Source organism: Chiloscyllium punctatum, chromosome 28, assembly GCF_047496795.1.
Source record: "Chiloscyllium punctatum isolate Juve2018m chromosome 28, sChiPun1.3, whole genome shotgun sequence".
Lineage (NCBI taxonomy): Eukaryota > Metazoa > Chordata > Chondrichthyes > Orectolobiformes > Hemiscylliidae > Chiloscyllium > Chiloscyllium punctatum.
Window position 1 is genome coordinate 50,732,463 of NC_092766.1, and position 21,910 is coordinate 50,754,372.

At 46.7% G+C, this 21,910-nt stretch overlaps 1 long non-coding RNA gene across 1 annotated transcript; it reads right to left on the reverse strand.

The window, feature by feature from the left end:
• Positions 1-1,010: 1,010 nt before the first annotated feature.
• LOC140453853 (uncharacterized) lies at positions 1,011-17,610 on the reverse strand. The gene is made up of 3 exons (XR_011952511.1): positions 17,408-17,610; positions 10,002-10,192; positions 1,011-1,117 (listed from the first exon to the last, which is right to left on the reverse strand). It is a non-coding gene; the product is annotated as an uncharacterized lncRNA (long non-coding RNA).
• Positions 17,611-21,910: the final 4,300 nt, after the last annotated feature.

Consider the following 21,910-nt stretch of genomic DNA (forward strand, 5'->3'; position numbering starts at 1 on the left):
AAGAGTTGGATAGAGCTCTCAAAGATAGTGGAATCAAGGGTTATGGAGATAAGACAGGAACAGGATACTGATTAAGGATGATCAGCCATGATCATATTGAATGATGCCGCAGACTCGAAGGGCAGAATGGTCTACTCCTGCACCTATTGTCTATTGTCTATTGTCTATTGTCTATAACGTCAACTTTCCTGCCGTCGGATGCTGCCGACCTGCTGTGATTTTCCAGCCCTACACTTTTCAACTCTGATCTCCAGCATCTCTGGTCCTCACTTTCCCTCGGCCGCTAATAGTAAGAGATGGAAGTGTTTTCACTCTTTCTGACATATTACTCAACAGCGTGATAATTTGTGGAATGGGGACAGAAATTAAGCATTCCCTTGTGTAACATCAGGTTGGAGTGCCACGTCAAGGTTGGGAAGTAACAGTGAGATTGAGTGACAGAGGGTCAGTTCCAGGAATACAGTTTGTTCTTGGGAATGATTTAGCAGGATCCAAGGTGGGAAAGGCACCCCTTGTGGTGGAGAAGCCAAAGTAAGACCAGGGAACAGGAGAATTAAAATAAAAATCCCCAGGGATTTTTCCAGACTGCTTAGTAACATGATCCCACTGTCGTAAGTTACAACAGGAAGGAAAACTGAAAGAAAACGCCAAAGGAGTTGATGCACGGAAGACTCAGGCTCAAGCATTTCTAGTGGCTGGAATGAACAGGGGACATGGGTAAGTTTTGTTGTTAATGTCATACATTCCAAATGGTAAGTAGGTCACAGGCAGTAATAAAACCAGCACCGTTGTTGCCAATTCCTGTATTCGACGAACCTTTCTTATGGGTTATGATTAATTGTGTAGCTCCCCTTTCCAAATTAAAGTGGAAACCAATATCTGCTGATCATAATGGATGTGTCTACCCGATTTCCATGGATAATTCCATTATGGAGTTTAAAGAAAAAAGGGAGGTGGAGGAGTTGGTAGCTTTCTTTACTCACTGCAGTCAGACCAAGGGTCTCATTTCTCCACGCAGCTGTTTAAGGACATCTTGGATAGCTTCAGCACACAGCAGTTTAAATCAAGTGCATTGCATCCCGAATCCCAGCGAGTCTTGGAAAGTTGGCATCAGAAGCTGAAGACAATATAAACAGTGTACTGTCAGAATTACCCGAATGATTGGAATAAAGGCGCCTCATTATATTCTTTACCATTAGAGATGCCCCAAATAAATCTACTCACTTTCCTTCCTTTGAATTAATACTCGTACATGAAGTGAGAGGTCCTTTGAAATTAATTCAATATAAATTGACAGGACCGAAGTCGGAGATCTCACACTTGGATTATATATCTGACATGAGGGAGAAATTAGATGGAGACGGTGAGTTAGCTAAACAGCACCTGAAGAGGACACAGCATGGAATGAAGCAGGTGGCAGATAAAAACTCTGAAACATTGATTTTTTCCCATGGGGATGACGTGTTAGTATTGCCACCAGTGGTAGGAAATCCCTTCAAAGCCAGGTTTAGTGTTCCCTTTCAAATTAAAAAAAAGTCAGTTCAACTATCTGGTCAAGATACCGGATATGACCAAAAAAGTTAAGAGTACGTCATGTGAATGAATAATGCACCAGTACATTTAAGACTCAGGAATGGAGTTGCGGCCAGATGAACGAATTGCGCAATTTTGGTTTTGATGTGGTGATCTTTAGCAAGTGATTGAAAGCTCACATGTTACAGTTGGCTGAGCATGTTGAACGATTAAAAGAAGCAAACTAGGTAATAAACTTAAAAGAAAACAGAATTCGCAAAGGCAGTGGTGACGTTCTTGGGACATTACATTGGACATGAAGGTTGACCCCATGGAACACAAAGGCGAAGTGATTTGAGGAATTTCCACGACCATCCTCGAAGAAAGAGGTGCTTCGATTTTTGGAACTGCGTGGATTCTATCGGAAGTTTGTGGCAACCTTCAGCAGCGCATTGGCACCACTGATGGATTTATTAAAGGCGAACACAGAATTGTGGTGGACAGAACAATGCCAGGAGGCATTTGACAATTTTAAAGCAGGATTAATCACCACACCAGCTTCAGCTGCACCATATATTCTGAAACCCTTTGAAAATTGTGTTTGACGCTCGGGATATAGGGCTCAGAGATGTATTGATACAGAAAGATGATGATGGAATTGAATGACCAATTGGCTACTTGTCGAAAAAACTCAATATTCACCAGAAAAAAAATATAAAATTTCCATTATTGAAAAAGAATGATTAAGTTTAGCACTGGACTGACAATATTTTAATGTTTTTATGACAAAGGAATAGTAAGAGATGGTTGTGGAGAACGACATACCTCTCGCATTTTTTGGAATATTTAAAGACCAGAATATGAGACTATTTCATTGGAGTCTTATCTTACCAACTTTAACCTTACAAAAAGTACATGCTGTAGGTCCTAAAATGTGATAGCAGATGCGTAATCGTGGATTTAAAGGAAAATGTTTCGATAAAATTTGACTTATTGCAGTGTTATATATATGTGTGCAGAATTAATATGTATGGTATCGCTGAGTTTAATACTTTTGTATTTCATAATAATGGGATTAAGAATTAGAGGAAAAGAAATGAAGCCATTTTTTCATTCTGCCATTTCATGTTTTTTTTGAAGTGGGAAGGTGTTATGAAGCCGAAATCATATCCGGTCATTTAAAGGCTGAGCGGGTTTTGCTGAATAGAAAGTACAGCCACAGATGCCAGCTAAAGGTCACACTGTTCCACATGTAACAATTAACTGGGAAATGGAAACCTGAGTTTTGTTTGCTGTTTTGACAACAATTCAAATACAACCAAACAGTTTAAATAACGCTTAGGATACCAGAAGCCAACATAATGTGAATATTATTGTTTGGACACCTGGAAAGCAATCAAATTATGAGAATTATTATATCATGGGGAATATATAAACCCAGCATTTTGAACAAGAGAGGGAGAGCCACTGCCATCCAACAGCAGAGTAACTGCTGTAGAGCAGGAGTGCTAACTGGCCATCTCAAACACTCTCTATCAAAGATACATGTTCATGTCAAAGCTACTTGCGTAAAATAAAAGTGACCCAGGAGATCAGCAGCTGAAAGAGTGAACACAGCGGGGAAGATAGAGAATGTGTGGTTGTAATGTTTCATATGTGGGTTGGTGGAACAGCATATTTTTACAAAGTCAGAGTCAGATCGTAAGTAGCTAAGAAAAGTGGGGCTTGTATTTGTGAGTAGTTGTTGTTTAGTGTTCACTATTAAAGTTAAGAAATTAACTTGCTAAGTTTTGTTTAAATAGTGGAATGTAGGAGATCTGTGTCACTCATACTTTAACAGATTAACAAGGTGAGGCGAGTTTTTCTGGGTGTTTGGTTTTAATTAACAGAAGGGTTTGACTCCACCTTGTAAATGTCCATACAAACTAACCCCATTTCCCTGCAGTTGGCCCATATCTTTCCAGTCCTTTCCGATCCACATATTTATCCAAATGCTATTGAAATACTGTTAATGTAACCCCCTCAACCACATCTGCTGGCAGCTCATCCACGTACCAGCCTCTGTGTAAAAAAGTGGCCCATCAGCTTCCCTTTTATTCCTTCCCCTTTAACCTTCAACTGATCCCCTTTCGTCCTCGATTTTCTAAACCTTGGAAAAGACTGAGAGCATTCACCCTATCCATATCCCGAATGATCTTATACAGCTCTATAAGGACTCCCTCAGTCTCCCACACTCTAAAGAAAATGTCCTATCTTGTCCAACCTCTCCCTATAACTCAGACCATTGGGTCCTCGCAATGTCCTTGTAAATTTCTTCTGCCCTCTTTCTAATTTCATAACATCCTCCCTCTAACAAGGTGACAAAACTGAACACAATCCTCCAAATGCGGCCTTACCAAAGTCCTGTGTAACTGAAACATAAATTGCCAACCTCTATACTCAATATTCTGCCTGATGAAGGCCAGTGTCGCAAATGCCCTTTTCACTGCCCTGTCGACCTGTGACTCCACTCTCAGAGAACCATGCACCTGAACGCCAAGGTCTCTCTGCGCACTACACCCCATAAGGCTCTCCCATGCACCATGGAACTCCTACCTTGACTTGAGATTCCAAAATACAAGACCTCACATTGCTATATTAAATTCCATTTGCCATTTTTCGGCCCACTTGCCCACCCGATTAAGGGCCTGCTGCAATTTCTGATAATCTTCCTCACTGATCATGCTCCCACTTATTTTAGTGTCATCTGCGAACTTACTAATCATGCCTTGTACATTCTCAACCAAATCATAGATAACAGACAGCAATGGACCAAGCCTCCAAGCCTCCAATGGACCAAGTCTGACAAGCATCCTTCCACTAAAACCTCTGCTTCCTACCAACAAGCCAACTGTGTATCTAACTGGCCAAAGCCCCCAACATCCCACGTGATGGAACCTTCCAGAGCAGCCTGCCATGTGGAACCTTATCAAAGGCCTTACTGAAATCCGTAGAGACAACGTTTACCGCTCTGTCCTCATCAATCTTCTTGGTCACTACACCAAAGGACTCTAAGAAATTTGGGAAGCATGATCTCCCACTCACAAGTCTATGCTGACCAGTCTGAATCAAACCCTGTGTAAGTAATGGGTGCAGTCAATGGTATGCTGTCCTTCATTGTAAGATGATTCGAGTACATAAGTAAAGCCATCTTCCGGCTGTTGTAGAGCCTTGCTGAGAGAGCATTAGGGGCACTCTCTACAGATTTGATCTCCTTTGTAAGGAATGATCTCCTTACCACAGACACGGATGATGGTATCATGAGAATAAAGTGAAGAAGCTGAGTGTTTAACCTGTAGAGCTGTGAGAGACCAAGAAATAGTGACGCTGAAACACGAGGAGTGGCAGCAATCACTTATTTCCAAAACAGACTTTGACAGAGAGAGAAATTCCATACATTGATTGGTTTGATTTATTGTCACGTGTACCTCAGTACAGGGAAACACTTTATTTATGAGCAGTGGAGACAGGTCATAGTAAGCATGGCCAGAGAGATCATAGGGTGGAAATAGACTTGGACAGAGTAAGGCATACAGGTTTCACTGCACAGGACATGCACAAGGCAAGGTCAACATGAACAAGATCACCATTATTTGAACTTAGAGAATCTATTCATCAGCCTAACGTGGCTTTCCTAATAGTTTATATGCCTTTACTAACTTTCTCCACGTTATTGTGCAGTCGGTGTGTGAACCCTGTACTGAACGTAGGTTGCTCACAATCCCCAACAGCAACCACAATACCTTCCATCTGAAACAGGTAGCCATTCCCACCCACTTCCGCCCTACATTGAAACACCAGGCTTTCTTCTCAGAGATAAAAGATGCCTTCTTGAGACTTCACACAAGATATATAGTTGCTCTGCTCACGGCTAGAGAACCATGTTAAAGTCCCACGTGTGTATCATAGGGAATGGAGCTAAGACAAACAACGTGGAGCAGTCTGTCTGTATAGCTTCTGCTCCACTTGTTCATCATGTTGGAGCACCAATTAGGAGACAGTGAGGACTGCCGATGCTGGAGATCACAGTAGAGAGTTGTTTGCTGGAAAAGCACAGCCGGTCAGGCAGCGTCCGAGAACCAGGAGAATCGACGTTTCGGGCATAAGACATTTATCAGGAATCAGCATAAATTACCTCATTCTGCCCCCGTGTAAGTGCATTATGGTGGGAATGGTCTCCTACTGTTCCTGTGTAAGTGGCTCAAGGGACTGACTGGCTACTTCCTCGCCCAATTGGACAGGGCCAAGGGCCTGACTGGGTTCCTGTTTGACAGCTCGATGTGCTGACAAGTGTGATGATGCTGCAGCTTTAAGAGGTTATTTTGTCCTGGCTTATTTTAAGAGACAGATTGAACGATTGTAAACAAGCTGGCTAGTTCAGACCACTCGAGTAAACAGCTAGCGAGGCCTTGGGTTTATTTTAATGCAGCCTGAATGGGTGTGACCAGCTCTCACAGATGAGGATCTCTGGGTTTTGGTTTCTCAGTAACATCTGAAACTATTGGGGTCGCCACAGAGTTGGAAGCTTCAGGGAGTGTCTCCTGGTTGCTACCCTATCTGAAATTTCTTTTGCTGCTGTTTTTAATTCCTGGATTGGAGAAATGTGGGCGGCACGGTGGCACAGTTGTCAGCACTGCTGCCTCACAGCGCCAGAGACCCGGGTTCAATTCCCACCTCAGGCGACTGACTGTGTGGAGTTTGCACGTTCTCCCCGTGTCTGCGTGGGTTTCCTCCGGGTGCTCCGGTTTCCTCCCACCGTCCAAAGATGTGCAGGTCAGGTGAATTGGCCATGATCAATTGCCCGTAGTGTTAGGTAAGGGGTAGATGTAGGGGTATGGGTGGGTTGCGCTTCGGCGGGGCAGTGTGGACTTGTTGGGCCGAAGGGCCTGTTTCCACACTGTAAGTTTTCTATCTAATCTAATCTAAATGTTTGTGACAATCTGTGTCTGAATATTTCTTTTTGCTAAGGGCTGTGGTTATGGGATTTTCCTTCATTGGAACAGTTCATTAGTAATAGTTCCTAGATCAATTATTCTGTTAACTTGTCCAATATAATTACATTATTCTAAATTCCTCTTTCTTTGGTTTTGTTTCATCTTTCATGTTTAAGTAAATAGTGTTTTGCTTCGCACCAAGCAGTTTGACCAGACACATTGCATCTGGAACAGAAACTTTACATTTCCTTTAAAATAAGAAAACATTAGAATCGCGGCTACTGCCTGCAAATATTGTCGAGGGGCTCCGATGTGGTTCATCACACTAGACTCCTTCCCTTCCTGAGAAATAGTCTGGAGGCACTGAGTGGGCTGTCCCTGTTATTCTCCAACAGTGTCAATGGGCTGAATGTCTTCCACATATTCCTGTGAAACCAGCGTGAGGTGCTGAATGAACTCTTGTTTTACTGTGGCAATGTGCAGTGCCCACCAGTGCTGTTACATTAATGTTACTGACACTTTAACAGCACAAGTCTCAATGGAGTCTGGGTCTTGCTGCACATGGACACAGACCAGTTCAGGAGCTGAGGGGGGTCAAAATGTTCCAAACATTGTGGAATCTTCGGCGACCATCCCCACTTCTGATCTTATGGTGGGGAGGGTGGGGGCGGGGAGACATTGATGAAGAGATGAAGCTGTTTGTGAAGAGGAAGCTCCCCTGAGGATCTCCCACAGAGGTGACCCAGGACTGAGATGATACCCTTCTTCCTTTGTGCCATGTTTGACCCCAAACATTGGAGAGTTTACTCTGATTCCCATTAAGTGCAGTTTTGTTAAACTCCTTGATGTCAGCAGAAGTCAATCACTGCCTTGATATCGGGGCCAGTCATTTTTACCTGAACCCTTGTCTCAACCTCTTTTGTTCATATCAATAAACCATGATATAGGAGCAGCAAGTGTTTTCTTCAAACAGGTGGGATTGAATGTCAGGATTTCTCTTCTCAAGAATGTTGGGGAGCAAGATGGCTGAACGTATTTGAAGAGGGGGTAGATGGATATTGACCTGTCAGAGAGTTGAGGGCTATGAATAATTGGGTATGAAAAAGGATTTGAGGCCAGGAGCAGATCAACCATGATCTTCGTGAAGGGCAAGGCAGGCTTGGGGAGTGAACGGCCTGCCCCTGATTCTGATGTTCTCCCAAATTGTTATTTGAAAGTTGGTGGGTGTTATTTTCATGAATGTTCTGTTATTGAATGTTGCAGTCAGGGAGACAAGAGGGTTTTGTGAGCCATTGCTTGGTGAGGTATGTGGGCTGTATTCACAGTGAATCTGGGTCTACAACATGACCAACAAATGAAGCACAAGTTGCAGAGAGGGGGAGCTCTGCAAAGAGAGATGAGGGGCCTCTTTCATAGCCAGCCTGGATTTTCCAATTACATTTCCCAAATCCCCTCAAACCGTGTGGGACAGTCTTGAAGGGCGAATGGTCTCCTCTGTTTCTGTGCACCAGGTTATAGGAGTAAGTAGCCTCCAACTGCTCCTGTCTAGCAGGTATGAGGGGCTGAATGGAACACAGGAAAATGGGACTGAGGAGCAGGAGTGCGTCATTAGATACTTTGAGCCTTCTCCACCAGGCACTAAGATTGTGGCTGATCAGGTTATCGTCTCAGCCTCACTTTCCCGTTTGTGTCCCATTGTGCATGACTCACTTCTCTGTCAAATATCTACCTAACGCAGCTTTCAATCAATATGAGCATAGAGGCACAATAAACTTCCAGTGAAGAGAGTTCTGACTTGAAAGGTCCTTTCAGAATTTTTTGTCGAATCAGAGAGTCATGCAGAATGGAAACAGACCCATTAGTGCAATCTGTTCACTCCAAGCAGATGTCAAATCTGATCCAGTACCATTTGTCAGCATTTGGCCAATATCCCTCCTCTCAGATACTTTTAAATGTGCGATTGTAACCAACTTCACCACTTCCTCTGACAGCACTTTCTATGCACACACCACTCTGTGTGTGAAACATTTACCTCATTCGCCCTCTCACCTTCAACCTATGTCCTCTTGTTCTGAACACCCCCCCCCACCCCCACACTTACTGGGGAGCAGAAAGTGGCTGTTCAGAATATCCATGCCCCTGATGGTTTTATAAATCTCTATAACGTCATCCCTCAACCTCTGACACTTCTAGGGAAACACCTCAACCTAATCAACCTCTCCATGAAGGTCAATCCTCCAGTCCTGGAACATCCGTGTCAATCGTTTCTGCAGAAAACCGAGTGGTACGCAGTATTCTTAAAGTGTCCTCACAACATCCTGTACAGATACAACATACCACCACAAGTCCTATATTAAATGCTATGACTGATTAAGGCAAATGTGCCAAATGTGTTCTGCACCAGACTGTCTACCTGTGACTCCACTTTCAAGGAATAATGTACCTGCAGTCCTATGTCCCTTTGTTCCACAACACTCCCCAGGACCTCATCATAAACTGTATAATTTCTGCCTTGATTTGCCTTCACACAATACAAAACCTCATATTTATCTAAATTAAACTTCATCTGTCACTCCTTGCCCCTTTGTCCCATCTATTTGTGGTCTCGTTGTGCTCTGAGATAATCTAATACACCACCTTTCTGATGTCATCTGTAACCTTACTAACTATGGCCCCAGTATTCACATCTAAATCCTTAACATAAATGATGAAATGCAGTGAACTCAGGACTGATTCTTACAGCACACTGCTGCTCACAAGCCTCCAGTCTGAATAATATCCCTCTTCGTTCAAGCCAATTGTGACTAGCTTCTCCTGTACCCCATGTGACTGAAAAATACTAATCTGTCTACCAATCAGAATGAAATACTAGCTATGAAGAGAGGCTGAGTAGGTTAGGTTTATTTTCCCTAGAAAAAAGGAGATTGAGGGGGTCCTGGTTGAGGTTTCCAAAATCACGAAGTGTATAGACAGGGTGGATAGGGACAATTTTTTTCCCAGGGTGAAGGATTCAATAAAAAGAGGTCATGCTTTCAAAGTGAGAGGTGGAAGGTTTAAGGGGAATACACGAGGTACGTACTTCACACAGAGGGTGGTGTGCGTTTGGAGCACGTTTCCAGCAGATGTGGTAGAGACAGGCACGGTAGATTCATTTAAGATGCATTTGGACAGATGCATGAGTAGGTGGGGAACATAGGGATACAGATGCTTAGGAGTTGACCGACAGATTTAGACATTACATTTGGATTGGCTCAGGCTTGGAGGGTGAAGGGCCTGTTCCTGGGCTGTAAATTTTCTTTGGTCTTTGTTCTTTAAAAGAACACCTTGCCAAAGTCCATTTCGACAATGTCTACCAAATTGCCTTCATCAATCTTCTTTATCACCTCTTCAAAAATCTCAACCAAATTAATGAGACATGATTTCTCATACAGAAAGCCACGTTGTCTACCCCGATCAGCCCTTGCCTTCCCAAATGCATGTAAATCCTGTCCCTCAGAATCCCCCCAAACAACTTACCCACCACTGACATCAGGCTCACCGGTCTATAGTTCCCCGGCTTTTTGGGTCACTGTTTCCTTTTCTAGTCCCACTCCTCCACTGCTCACAACAAATGTTAAATGTGACCAGGTTGGTGATATGGCCGATGATATCGGTTTCAGACTGGGTCAGGGTCAGTTTTAGGAACACGTCAGGCTAGTTTCTTTAATCTGCTAAAACAACATGTTTATAATGCAGAGCAATGTTACTCAAACTATGATGGAAAGATGAATGGCAAACTGTTTGAGTATTGCAAATATATCATCAATATTCAAAAACACTGACACACGCACACACACACACAGACACACACACACACACAATCTCTGCAATTTTAAATTGACAGAACTTGGTCCAAATATTATTGAAACTCATGACAAAGGAAAAATTGTGAGATTGTCCAAAACGTTATTCTGCTTCTGAAGATATTGTACTCACACAAGCTGCTAGCAATGGGATTTCATCCTGGGAGAGTTGGATTTGGCTGAATTCCCTTTGCTTTAGGCAATGAGTAGATTCCAGTGAATTCTGGTTAGGGATCATCCAAAGGGTAGCACGGTGGTTAGCACTGCTGCCTCACAGCACCAGGGACTTGGGGTCGATTCCAGCCTTGGGTGACTGTCTGTGTGGAATTTGCACATTCTCCCCATGTCTGTGTGAGCTTCTAATGGGTGATCCAGTTTCTTACCACAAACTGTATAGGTTCGGTGGATTGGTCATGCTAAATTGTCCGTAGTGTTCATGGATTTCTCGGTTATGTGCAATAGTCAGGGGTAAATATAGTGAAAAGGGTTGGAAAGGTTGGTATGGACTTGTTGGGTCGAAGGGACTGTTTCAACACTGCAGGGATTCCAGAAAAATAAGAACGCTAACGATGACTGTAGAGGGTTTTTTTAGCTGGCATACATTGCTGTGATGAGGAACAATGAAGGAGAGAGAGTGCAATAGGCCATTCATTCTCAGGCAGATTACATTTTCTCCCTCTCTGAGTTGAATGACACAGTAATGTCATCCTCTCCCAAATTGGACCATGTGAGGTCTCCTTGTCCAAACTATGTCTCCATCACATTCCCTGTTCCATGTATAGGTGCATCATTGCTGCTGTCATACACAGAGCCATACCCTTCGCAGAAAATGGTCTCGGTCAATTTGAAGATATGTTTATATGTCCCTGCGTCATTAGAAAATAAAAATGTTTAATTTATTCAGAATACCTGTGTTAAGCTGAATGCATTTTTAAAAGAAATACAGCAATTGCTGGAAAAGCTCGCCAGGTCTCTCAGTACCCAGATACTGTAGTTGTACCAGCATCCACCACTTCCTCTGGTAGCTCATTCCATACGCACACCACCCTCTGTGTGAAATGGTGCCCTTCAGGCCTCCTCAAAACCTTGCCTCTCTCACTTTCCACCAATGCCCTCTAGTTTTGAACGCCCCTAACCTGGGGAAAAACCCTGACTACTCACCCTATCCATGACCATTCTGCTTTTAAAAGCTGCTACTGTGGCGAAATGTGACCCCAATCAACACGAATGGCTGGACTTTCAGTCATCCTGGGCCTAAATTCTGAAATTCAATACTGACACCTCTTCCTTCTCCATCAAGTCACAATTCTAAATCCATTTTAATCAGTTTGTTCAGATGTATCCTGAGACACGTCTGTGGGCTTTACACCTAGTCCTTTGTGCTCGGAGGTAGGGACACTAGCATCACTCAGCAATACCCATAAAGCTGGAACAGTATTCTCCTGTGTGTTTGTTCATCAGACTGTCCTGACATGCTGGGACATATCTCTGCAACAGGCAGGACTTGAATCCAGGCCTTCTAGCCCAGAGCTAGGAACACTACCACACAAGTTCAGGAATTGGAATCAAATCCTGAGTTCTGGCTCAGAGGCAGGGACACTACTCACTACACGACCATACCCAGATTTTGGGTCATATTTTAGTGCCCACTTTCAGCTCGGTGTGGATTTATTATAATCAGGTTCCCATTACTGAACTACACAAAACACTTTGTATTATTAAACAAATACAAGATATTTGTCTCAACTGTAGGATATTGAGTGTATGTGCTGTGCTATCCAAATTAACTATGAACATCTTTAATCACTATTATCTGTAGCCTGCAATATTAGGGAAAGAAATCCTGCACTCACACTCTGCCCAAAGAAGGGTCTCAAATGGATATTTATTACTGAACACCAGAGACGAAGGAAGAGCTTAATTTCTGACACCAAAACATTGATCACTCTTACCCAACTCTCACGTGCGACCGCTGATTACTGTCCAGCCTCTGCTCCCCACTGACTGTGTCAGCAATCTGTCTCTCCTCCCCCTAACCACACAAGGCTACCCAAACTCAGGATCTTTGTGAAAATCAAGGCCGGAGTGTGCAGGCCTCCTGGAGAGGGGGATGGTTATTTTAAAATTGAAGGGGGAGGGTGAGGTGACAGTAATATCACACACTGGGCTGAGGGGTGGCTGATGGAGTTTAGTTAGGATTAATGCGAGTTATTGGATTTGGTAAATCAAACAACAGCAGGACCTATACAATTAAAAGCAAGGCCTTTGGCAGTGTTGTAGAACAGAGACCTAGGCCGTCAGGTATAATTCTTTAAAATTTGCATCTCATATAAATAGTGTGGTTAAGAAAGTGTATAACACTTTTGTCTTCATTGGTCAGACCTTTGAGTATCGGAATTGGGACGGCATGTTGAGGATGTAGAGGACATTGGTGAGACCTCTTCTGGAATACTGTGTCCAGTCTGGTCATCCTGCCCGCTCATTCCATAGCCACACCACCCTCTGGGTGAAAAAGCTGCCCCTTAGGTCACTTTTATATTTCCCCTCTCACTTTACACCTGTATCCTCTAGTTTTTGTCTCCCCTACCATAAGAAAACACCTTGACTATTCACTTTGATATTATTGACCTTGATATTATTAAGCTGGAGAGGGTTGAGAACAGATGAACCTGGATGTTGTTGGGAAAGGAGGGAGTGAGCTATAAGGAGAGGCTGGGTATGCTGGGACATTTTTCAATGGAGAGGATGAGGTTAAGGGGTAACTTTACAGAGGTTTATGAAATATTGAGGGGTACAGATAAGCTGAAGGGCTGATGTCTTTTCACTAGAGTTGGGGATTCAAAACTGAGAGATATTTTAAGGTGCGAGGAAAAAGATTTAGAAAAGTCATGAGAAGAAATTATTTTAGACAGAAGCTGGCTTGTGTGTGGAATGAACTTTCAGAGGAAGTGGTGAAAGCAAGAACAGTTACAACGTTTAAAGGACATTTAGATCAGTACATGGATAAGACATCAGTTTGGATGGTGCTGTGAGCAGCTGTCCTCTCCCTCCCCATCTCTGAATGAATCCCTGTTGGTTTTCACCCTCTGCCAATGTCTGTGCAGTGGCGTGTGGAGGCCAGCAGAGGGGGGCATTGCATCACTTTAAGCACCACAGAGACTGGCCGACCTGCCCCACACAGAGACACACAGATACACACACGGGGATGGTTAGGGCACGGCGTGAAGCTCATAGGTAATTTAAATTAAACATAGCAGTATTGGGAATATAGCAGTATTTCACTTGCTCACACTAGTGTATGTGGGGCTGGATTTCAGTTGTTTCATGGGGACTGTGACACTATAACAATCTCAATGTTTGTAGATGGCACCGAACCTGGAAGAACTCTGAAGTCTGTGGAGGAGAGTGTGGAAATCTAACAGTACAATCACACGTTGGTGTAGTGTTCAGGTTTATGGCAGATGGGGATCAGTGCAGAGCAGTTTGAGGTGATACACTTTGGTAGGAAAGACAATGAAAGACAGTTTAAAACAGGCTGTGCCATTATAAAGGGGTTCCAGGAGCAGAGGGAGCTGGATGTATATGAGCACAGATTGGTGAAGATGTCAGGGCAGGTGAGGAGAGCAGGAAATCTCACCGATCAGTTTCAGTATCTGAGCTGTTTACAGGAGGAGGTATAGGAGGGAGCCTCCGTGCTCCCTTCCTGGGAGGTGGTGGTGACAATGTGTTGTGAGCCCACCCTCCTGCCCACCTCGACGGTGGGTATTCCATTTGTATCAGCTCGACTCAAAAGTCGATGGCATCAGGGCCACGGCTTCCAAGTTGTGCCGGGGGGAAACGGAGCTGCCAGTGGGTTTAATGTGAGAATTGCCCTTCACTGAACATTGCTCCTTACTCGGTCGGTGGGACGTGGATGTTTCAGAATCTCCACACGAGGCGTCCCGGTCCTTTCCAGCTCCTACCAGGGTCCTCCCCATATGGCGGGTGTAGGGGGGTGAGGGAACGGATATCGGGCACTCCACCACATGGCTTGGCCCTCCCTGTCCTATTCCAGGCTGTTTCTCCTGAAATAGGACAAAGGGAGGGAGTGAGTGAGGATGGGAGTGGGTGGTCCTGCTGTTCGTGTTAGTTTAGTTGGGGAGGGGGTCATGGTGAGGTGTCCGGAGGGACTCAGTCCACAGTGTTGTATCCATGCAGTGTTATTAGTGTGGGGGTGAAGTGGAGGCAGGAGGGGAGAGAGAGAGAGAGAGAGAGAGACAGAGACAGAGAGAGAAGGTGCAGCATGCGACAGTGTGAGTGGTGGACCATGAGCCTTGTTCGGGGGTCGGTGCAAAAACAGATATACAGTGAGAGTGAGGGAGCAGAGAGAATACGGTGACCCTTATCCTGACAGAGTGGGGGAGGTTATTGATGCTTGTCCTGTATTGCTGGACATTTATTTAGACCTCAAATACTGCACTGATCTGGGTGGGGAGCTCAGACCATGCTCGGTGGGTCTGGTGGTGTCGCCCCCTCTGGGAAGAGAATGGTCCCCCTCTGTACTAGCCCATCCACCAGGACCCCCGTGCCCCTGTTGACAAACCGTGGTGTAATTGTCCCTTATCTTCCATGCTCGGGGTAAACTGGGTGATGGTGTGTACTCCATTTACAAAGCTGTAGAACAAATGCTCATCCAAACCTCTCCATCATCTGACCTCACACCAATATCCCTTTTTCCCAGCTTTCCTGGGAAGACAGGCTCATGTTACAGGATGTTAACGAAGTGTCTCATTTCAGTATTCTGCAACCTGGGAACACATCCTTCAATGATAGTATCTCTCAGTCTCCCCCTCTCTGTCTATTTCCCAAACCCCTTCCATGTGGTGATATTTAAACTGATTTCCCCGCCATCTCTCCCTGTCAGTGATGTTCACACCCACAGCACCCCCTTGTCAGGCCAACAATGGAGACATGGAGATGTAAATGGGAGGGAGATGTACATCCAGTCAGTTCCAGAACGGGCTGCAAGTTTCCCCACACTGGGCAGGGATCTAACACAGTGTGACTGAGCATTGCACTGGAATGTGTACACAGTCCTACATGCTGGGAGGGTAACTGCTCCTGGTTTACAGATCAATGCACTGGGGTGGTGTACATAACCCTACATTCTGGGAGGGTAACTGTTCCTGGTTTACAGATCAATGCACTGGGGTGGTGTATACAGTCCTACATGATGGGAGGGTAACTGCTCCTGGGTTACAGATCAATGTACTGGAGTGGTGTACACAGTCCTACATGTTGGGAGGGTAACTGCTCCTGGTTTACAGATCAATGCACTGGGGTGGGGTACACAGTCCTACATGCTGGGAGGGTAACTGCTCCTGGGTTACAGATCAATGTACTGGGGTGGTGTACACTGTCCTACATGCTGGGAGGGTAACTGCTCCTGGGTTACAGATCAATGTACTGGGGTGGTGTACACTGTCCTACATGTTGGGAGGGTAACTGCTCCTGGGTTACAGATCAATGTACTGGGGTGGGGTACACAGTCCTACTCACTTGGAGGGTAACTGCTCCAGGTCTGCAAATTAATTCACGGGTGATCACTGCACAGGTCCCTGTGCTGGTCAGAATATCTAGTTGAGGTTTATAGATAATGCAATGATGTGGTCTGCACAGCTCTCGGTGCTGGACAGATATCTAGTCCTGGTTTATAGATCAATGCACTGCTGTAGTCTGCACAGCTCCCCGTCCTGCACATATATCTAGTCCGGGTTTATAGATCAATGCACTGCTATGGTGTGCACAGCTCCCCGTGCTGGACAGATATCTAGTTCGGGGTTATAGATCAATGCACTGCTGTGGTCTGCACAGCTCCCCGTGCTGGACAGATATCTATTCCGGGGTTATATATCAATGCCCTGATCTGATCTGCGCAGTGTTCCACTCTGGACAGATTGCTGGGTTGCACTGAGCAGTACACTGTCCTGGTCTGTACAGTGTTCCACGGTGAACAGATATCTCCTCTGGTTGTATGGTGTCTGGGCTGGTTCTGTGAGGTGGATTGATCTGGCAATGCCTTTAGTTCCCATTCCTGTGATTGGACTCTCCGTCTCTCACCCCATTAATGTTATAGTGTGTCCAGGCACAGTACATCATGTTGGTGGGGTGGGGAGTGGGGAAAGGTGATGGTCAGGTCAAGGGGTTCCCCGGAACCTTCTGTCCCCGACATTCTATAACTGCCATTTCCCTGAACGTTCTGTCCCTAACATTCTATAACTGCGATTCCCTGCAACGTTCCGTCCCCAACATTCTATAACTGCCATTCCCAGGAACGTTCTGTCCCTGACATTCTATAACTGACATTCCCCGGAACCTTCTGTCCCCGACATTCTATAACTGCCATTCCCAGGAACGTTCTGTCCCTGAAATTCTATAACTGACATTCCCGGAACGTTCTGTCCCTGACATTGTTTGTGAACAGCCGGACGTCAGTGAATTGAACAAACGATAAGATCCCGAGGGAAGAGATCCCGTTCCAGGGAGAAGGAGACACTGTTCCGAAGGCCCCTCGGGCAGTTAAAGGGGTGAATACGTTTTCCCTGCGTTTACATTTCTTCACGACACAGGATCGACCACAATTTAGACCAAAATACAGAAATTCCCAAACTCCGTTTGTCTTCAGGAGACTGGGAGAGAATCCTTCAGGACAGCAACGTTTCCACCCTCCGTATTAGGAACTGGGAAGGAGTGACCTGTTTCTGCTCTCGAGTGATCGAGATTGTGGGAATGTTCTGGAAACCATCTGTCCTTATGGATGTGTCTCTGTGTGTTTGGGGAGGGAGGGTTTCTTGTTGTTTATGTCACATTTTTTGTCAGTAATTCCGACCTTCCCATTTGTTATTCCAGCTCCAATTATTTTAATAAATCCCTGAATACAGGGACACATTTGAAAATCTCACTGGGTCCCTGATCAAACGGGTCCCTTTGCCTCCAGGCTGATGGATAATGGGTTTGTTTTCTTTCCTCACAGTTAACGTAGTGACCATCTACGTCCTGTTTTATAAAGATTGTGGATTATCTCCATGTGTCAGACGTTACCTGGGGGCCATGGCAGCGGCGGATCTCCTGGTCATTATCCTCGACCTGATCCTGAGACACATTCCCATTGTTTATCGGGAACAGTTTTATTTCCTGAGGGATTCCGTCCCCGTGTGTAATATCCACGCCGTCCTGCTTTATGCAGCCACTGACTGCTCTGTCTGGTTCACCGTCACTTTCACCTTTGATCGGTTTGTGGCCATTTGTTGCCAGAAGCTGAAAAGTAAATATTGCAGTGAGAAAACGGCGGCTGTGGTTCTGGGAGCAGTGACTGTGCTGAGCTGTTTAAAGAACATTTCCTGGTATTTTATGTTCACGGCTTTGTATTGGATGGTGAACCTCCCCTGGTTTTGTTATGTAAAACTCGCTGCTCGTTACTCCATTGTCTGGGTCACAATCGAGCTCCTCCACCATATTCTAACCCCGTGTGTCCCATTTCTCCTGATTCTGCTACTCAATGTTCTCACCGTCAGACACATTTTAGTGACCAGCAGAGCCCGCAGGAGACTCCGCGCTCACACCAATGGGGACGCTCAGTCTGACACTGAAATGAGAAACCGAAAGAAATCCATCATTTTACAGTTTGTGATCTCGGCCAATTTCATCCTGTTATGGTCAACGTTCATTCTGTATTCTATATGGAGACGGATGTGGTATTTTGGGTATCAGTCTGTGTATCTCGATCCCTTTGTGCGGGAATTGGGCTTCATGCTGCATCTCCTCAGTTGCTGCACAAACACCGCAATTTATGCCGTGACCCAGACGAAGTTCAGGCAGCATCTGAAGACTGTGCTGAAATGTCCCTTCACCCAAATCCATCCATCCATCAAATTCCCTCATTAATCAATCCATCCGGGATTTTCTCATTTCAGTTCAGTGTTTCAGTGATGTGGTATCCTGTCGCTATGGTAACAGACTGAGGGTAGAGCTGGTTTGTCCATCCTTTTCCCATAGGGGGGTTACAGGGAAACATTTCAATGTTTCTCACAACTCAGGGGCCAGTGAGAAAAGGCACCATCCCACTGACTGTATCCATCACTTCCATTTGTAAACAATAAAAATGTTGATTAAAGTGTGCCGAGCAGCAGAGTGACCGATGTTGTTGTGTGTCTTTGTGTTGGAGAATCTGAGCTGGAGAGAGACAGACTCAGCCCCAAGTCCTGGTTCTCAGGGAAGGGGAGGGCACAGCGCCCTGAGCTTAGGAACTGGGTTTAACTCGTTCTGCCCCCCTCCCACTCTAACCTGGCCTCCCCATTTCCTCTCCCCTACTCTTTCTCATCACTTCTCTCCCTCTCTCTCTCTTTCTGCACTGTCTCTTTCTCACCTCCTCTCACTTTCATTCTCTCGTCCCCTCTCAGACACCCCTCAACCCCGATTTCTCCACCTGCCTTCACTATTGTTTCTCCCTCACCCTCGCCCCTCCCTCTCACACCCCCAACACGAGATTTTCCACCTGCCTCCACTCTTCCCTCTCCCCCTCACCCTTACTCTCTCTCTCGTGCCGTCTCTGTCTCCCTCCCGCGATTCCGTCTCCACCCTATTTTCCCCTCCTCCCATTTCCCACGTCTCTCTATCATCTCACCCCACCCCCCAAACGCAGACTCACGACCAACCCCCAAGTCTCTGGGTTAGAGGTAGAGGGAAGGGCCAGGGAGACAGAGTGTGTCAGAGAGAGAGGAAGGCACAGAAGGAAGAGAGATTCAGTCAGAGAGAAACGGAGGGAGGTGGGGAGAGAGAGACACCGAGGGAGGAGGATCGAGAGTGAGAGAACGGGGAGAGACAGTGAAGGAGCAGAGAGAGAGAGAGCAGGGGGCGAGAGAGAGATAGGGTGAAGTAGGGAGAGAGAGACAGGGGAGAAGATAATGAGAGGCAGAGGCAAGAGAGAGAGAGAGACAGAGAGGTGCGAGGGAGGGAACGAGAGAGAAAGGGGGCTAGTCTTAGAGAGAGAGGGAAAAGGAGAGAGAAAGTCGATGAGAGAGATGGGGAGGCGAGAGAGAGAGACGAGGAGAGAGGGGAGAGAGAAAGAGAGAATGAGGGCTGAGAGAATGAGAGGGAGGCAGGGGTGAGAGATAAGGAGAGGGGCAAAAAAGCGGGAGGTCGAGAGAGATAGAGGCGGCAAGAGAGAGGGTCGAGAAAGAGGGGGTCTAGAGAGAGAGTGAGGAGGGGATCGAGAGAGAGGGGCAAGGAAGCAGGCGGGAGAGTGAGTGAGAGGGCGAGTGAGAGAGAGTTTTTGAGGGCGAGACAGACTGGGCAAGAGAGAGGTAGAGTGGGTTAGAAAATGATGAGGTGAGTGAGAGAGAGAAAAACGGGATGGGAGAGACGGGATAGAGGTGATAGAGAGGGAGTGAGAGAGGGGAGGGCAAGACAGAGAGAAGGAGGGGAAGGAGAGAGGGGGTGAGAGAAAGAAGAAGCGAGAGAGGAAGGCATTAAGAGATCAAGAAAGAGTGTTGGGTAAGAGAGATTGAGGGGCAAGAGAGAGAGAGGGAGCAAGAGAGACAGAAGGAGCACAGAGAGAGAAACGGGGTTTGAGAGAGATGGAGGCAAAAGAGGGATAGAGGGGGTAAGACAGAGGGTGCGAGGGAGAGAGAAAGGGGTCGAGAGAGAGAGCACGAGGGCAAGAAAGAGAGTGAGGGCAAGAAAGAGTGAGGACGAGAGAGAGAGAGAGAGGACAAGAGAGAGAGTGTTTTGTTGGGAGAGAGCGAAGACGGGAGAGACGAGAGAGAGAGAGAGAGAGAGGAAGGTCAAGAAGGCGAGAGCGCTCCGTGAGAGGGGGTTTGACAGAGAGGGGTGTGGGAGAGAGAAAGGGTGACAGCGATAGCGCAGGGGCAAGACAGGGCGAGACAGAAATAGAGAGAGAGAGAGAGAAAGAGAGAGAGGGAGAAAAGAAACGGGAGAGAGAGAATAAGGGGACCGAAGTGAGTCAGCGAGAGCAAGGTAAAGAGAGAGAGAGAGAGTTAGGGGAGAGATAAAGAGACAGGGCGAGTGAGAGAACGATGGAGCGATGGTGAGAGAGAGGAAAGAGAGAGGATGGGTGAGAAGGAGAGAAGTCTGCGAGAGGGTTTTCGAGAGTGAGAGAGAAGGGACGAGGGGGGTCGGCGGCAGAGAGAGGGTGAGAGCGAGGGAGCGAAAGAGTGGGGCAAGAGAGAGGAGCTGAGAGAGGGAGATAGTGAGAGAGAGACATGCGAGGAGAGAGAGAGAAGGACAGAGAGAGGGCGAGCAGTAGAGAGAGAGAGGGTGAGACAGAGAATGAGAGAGAGAGATTGAGAGAGAGGCTGAGCGAGAGAAAGAGAGGAGCTGAGCAATACGGGGGGGGTAGCAAGAGAGGTAGGGGATGGTGGCAAGTGAAAGCGAGACAGGGGGCGATAACGAGAGAGAGAAGGTGAGAGAGAGAGAGAGAGATGAGGCGATAGTGACTTGAGAGAGAGAGAGTGAGCAAGGGGGGAGATGGGTCCAGAGAGAGAGAGAAAGTGAGAGAGAAATAGAGAGAGTGTGACAGAGAGAGAAAGAGACAGAGAGAGACAGACAGAGGGACGAGATGGTGGGTAGAGAGCGACACAGTGAGAGTGGGTGAGAGAGAGAATGTGCAGGGAGAGTGAATGAGCACGGTGAGATAGGGTGGGGGGAGAGAGAGGGGAGCAAGAGAGAGGGTGGCAAGAGAGGGGGGATGATAGAGAGAGTGGGCGAGAGAGAGGGGGCGAGAGAGAGAGGGGGCGAGAGAGAGCGGGGGCAAGGAATGACGAAAGAGACGGGGAAGAAAGAGAGGGGGCAAAAGAGGGGTTGGGAAAAGAGAGGGGCTCAAAAAAGGGGGGCGAAAGAGAGGGGGAGTGAAAGAGAGAGTGTGCGAAAGGAGGGGCAAAAGAGGGTGTGGCGAAAGAGAGGGGGCGAAAGGAGGGGCAAAAGAGTGGGACGAAAGAGGGGGGCAAAATAGGGGGCGAAAGTGGGGGGCGAGTGAGCGATAGAGTGAGGGCGAGAGAGAGAGAGGAAGTTGAGAGAGAGGGAGAGAGGGGGTGGAGAGAGAGAGGGGGTTGAGAGAGAGAGGCGAGCGAGGGCGGTCGAGAGAGAGAGGGCAAGAGCGAGTGGAGGTGAGAGAGGTGTGTGAGAGAGAGAGGGGCGAGAGAGTGAGGGGGAGAGAGAGGGGGAAGAGAGAGAGAGAAGAGCGAGAGGGGGAAAGGGGGGTAGAGAGAGGGGAGAGGAAGTGTGAGAGAGGGGGTTGAGGCAGGGGGCGATGTTGGATGGGGTTGGGGAGGGGGCGGTGTTGGCCGCGTTTGGGGAGGACATGGTGTTGGATTGGGTTGGGGAAGGTGTTGTGTTGGACGGGGTTGGGGGAAGGGGGCAGTGTTGGGTTGGGGAAGGGGACGGTGTTGGACGGGTTTGGGGAGGGGGAAATGTTTGATGGGGTTGGGGGAAGGGGGCGGTGTTGGACGGGTTTGTGGAGAGGGTGGTGTTGGACGGGGGTGGGGGATGGGGCGGTGTTGAACAGGGTTGGTGGAGGGGGCGGTGATG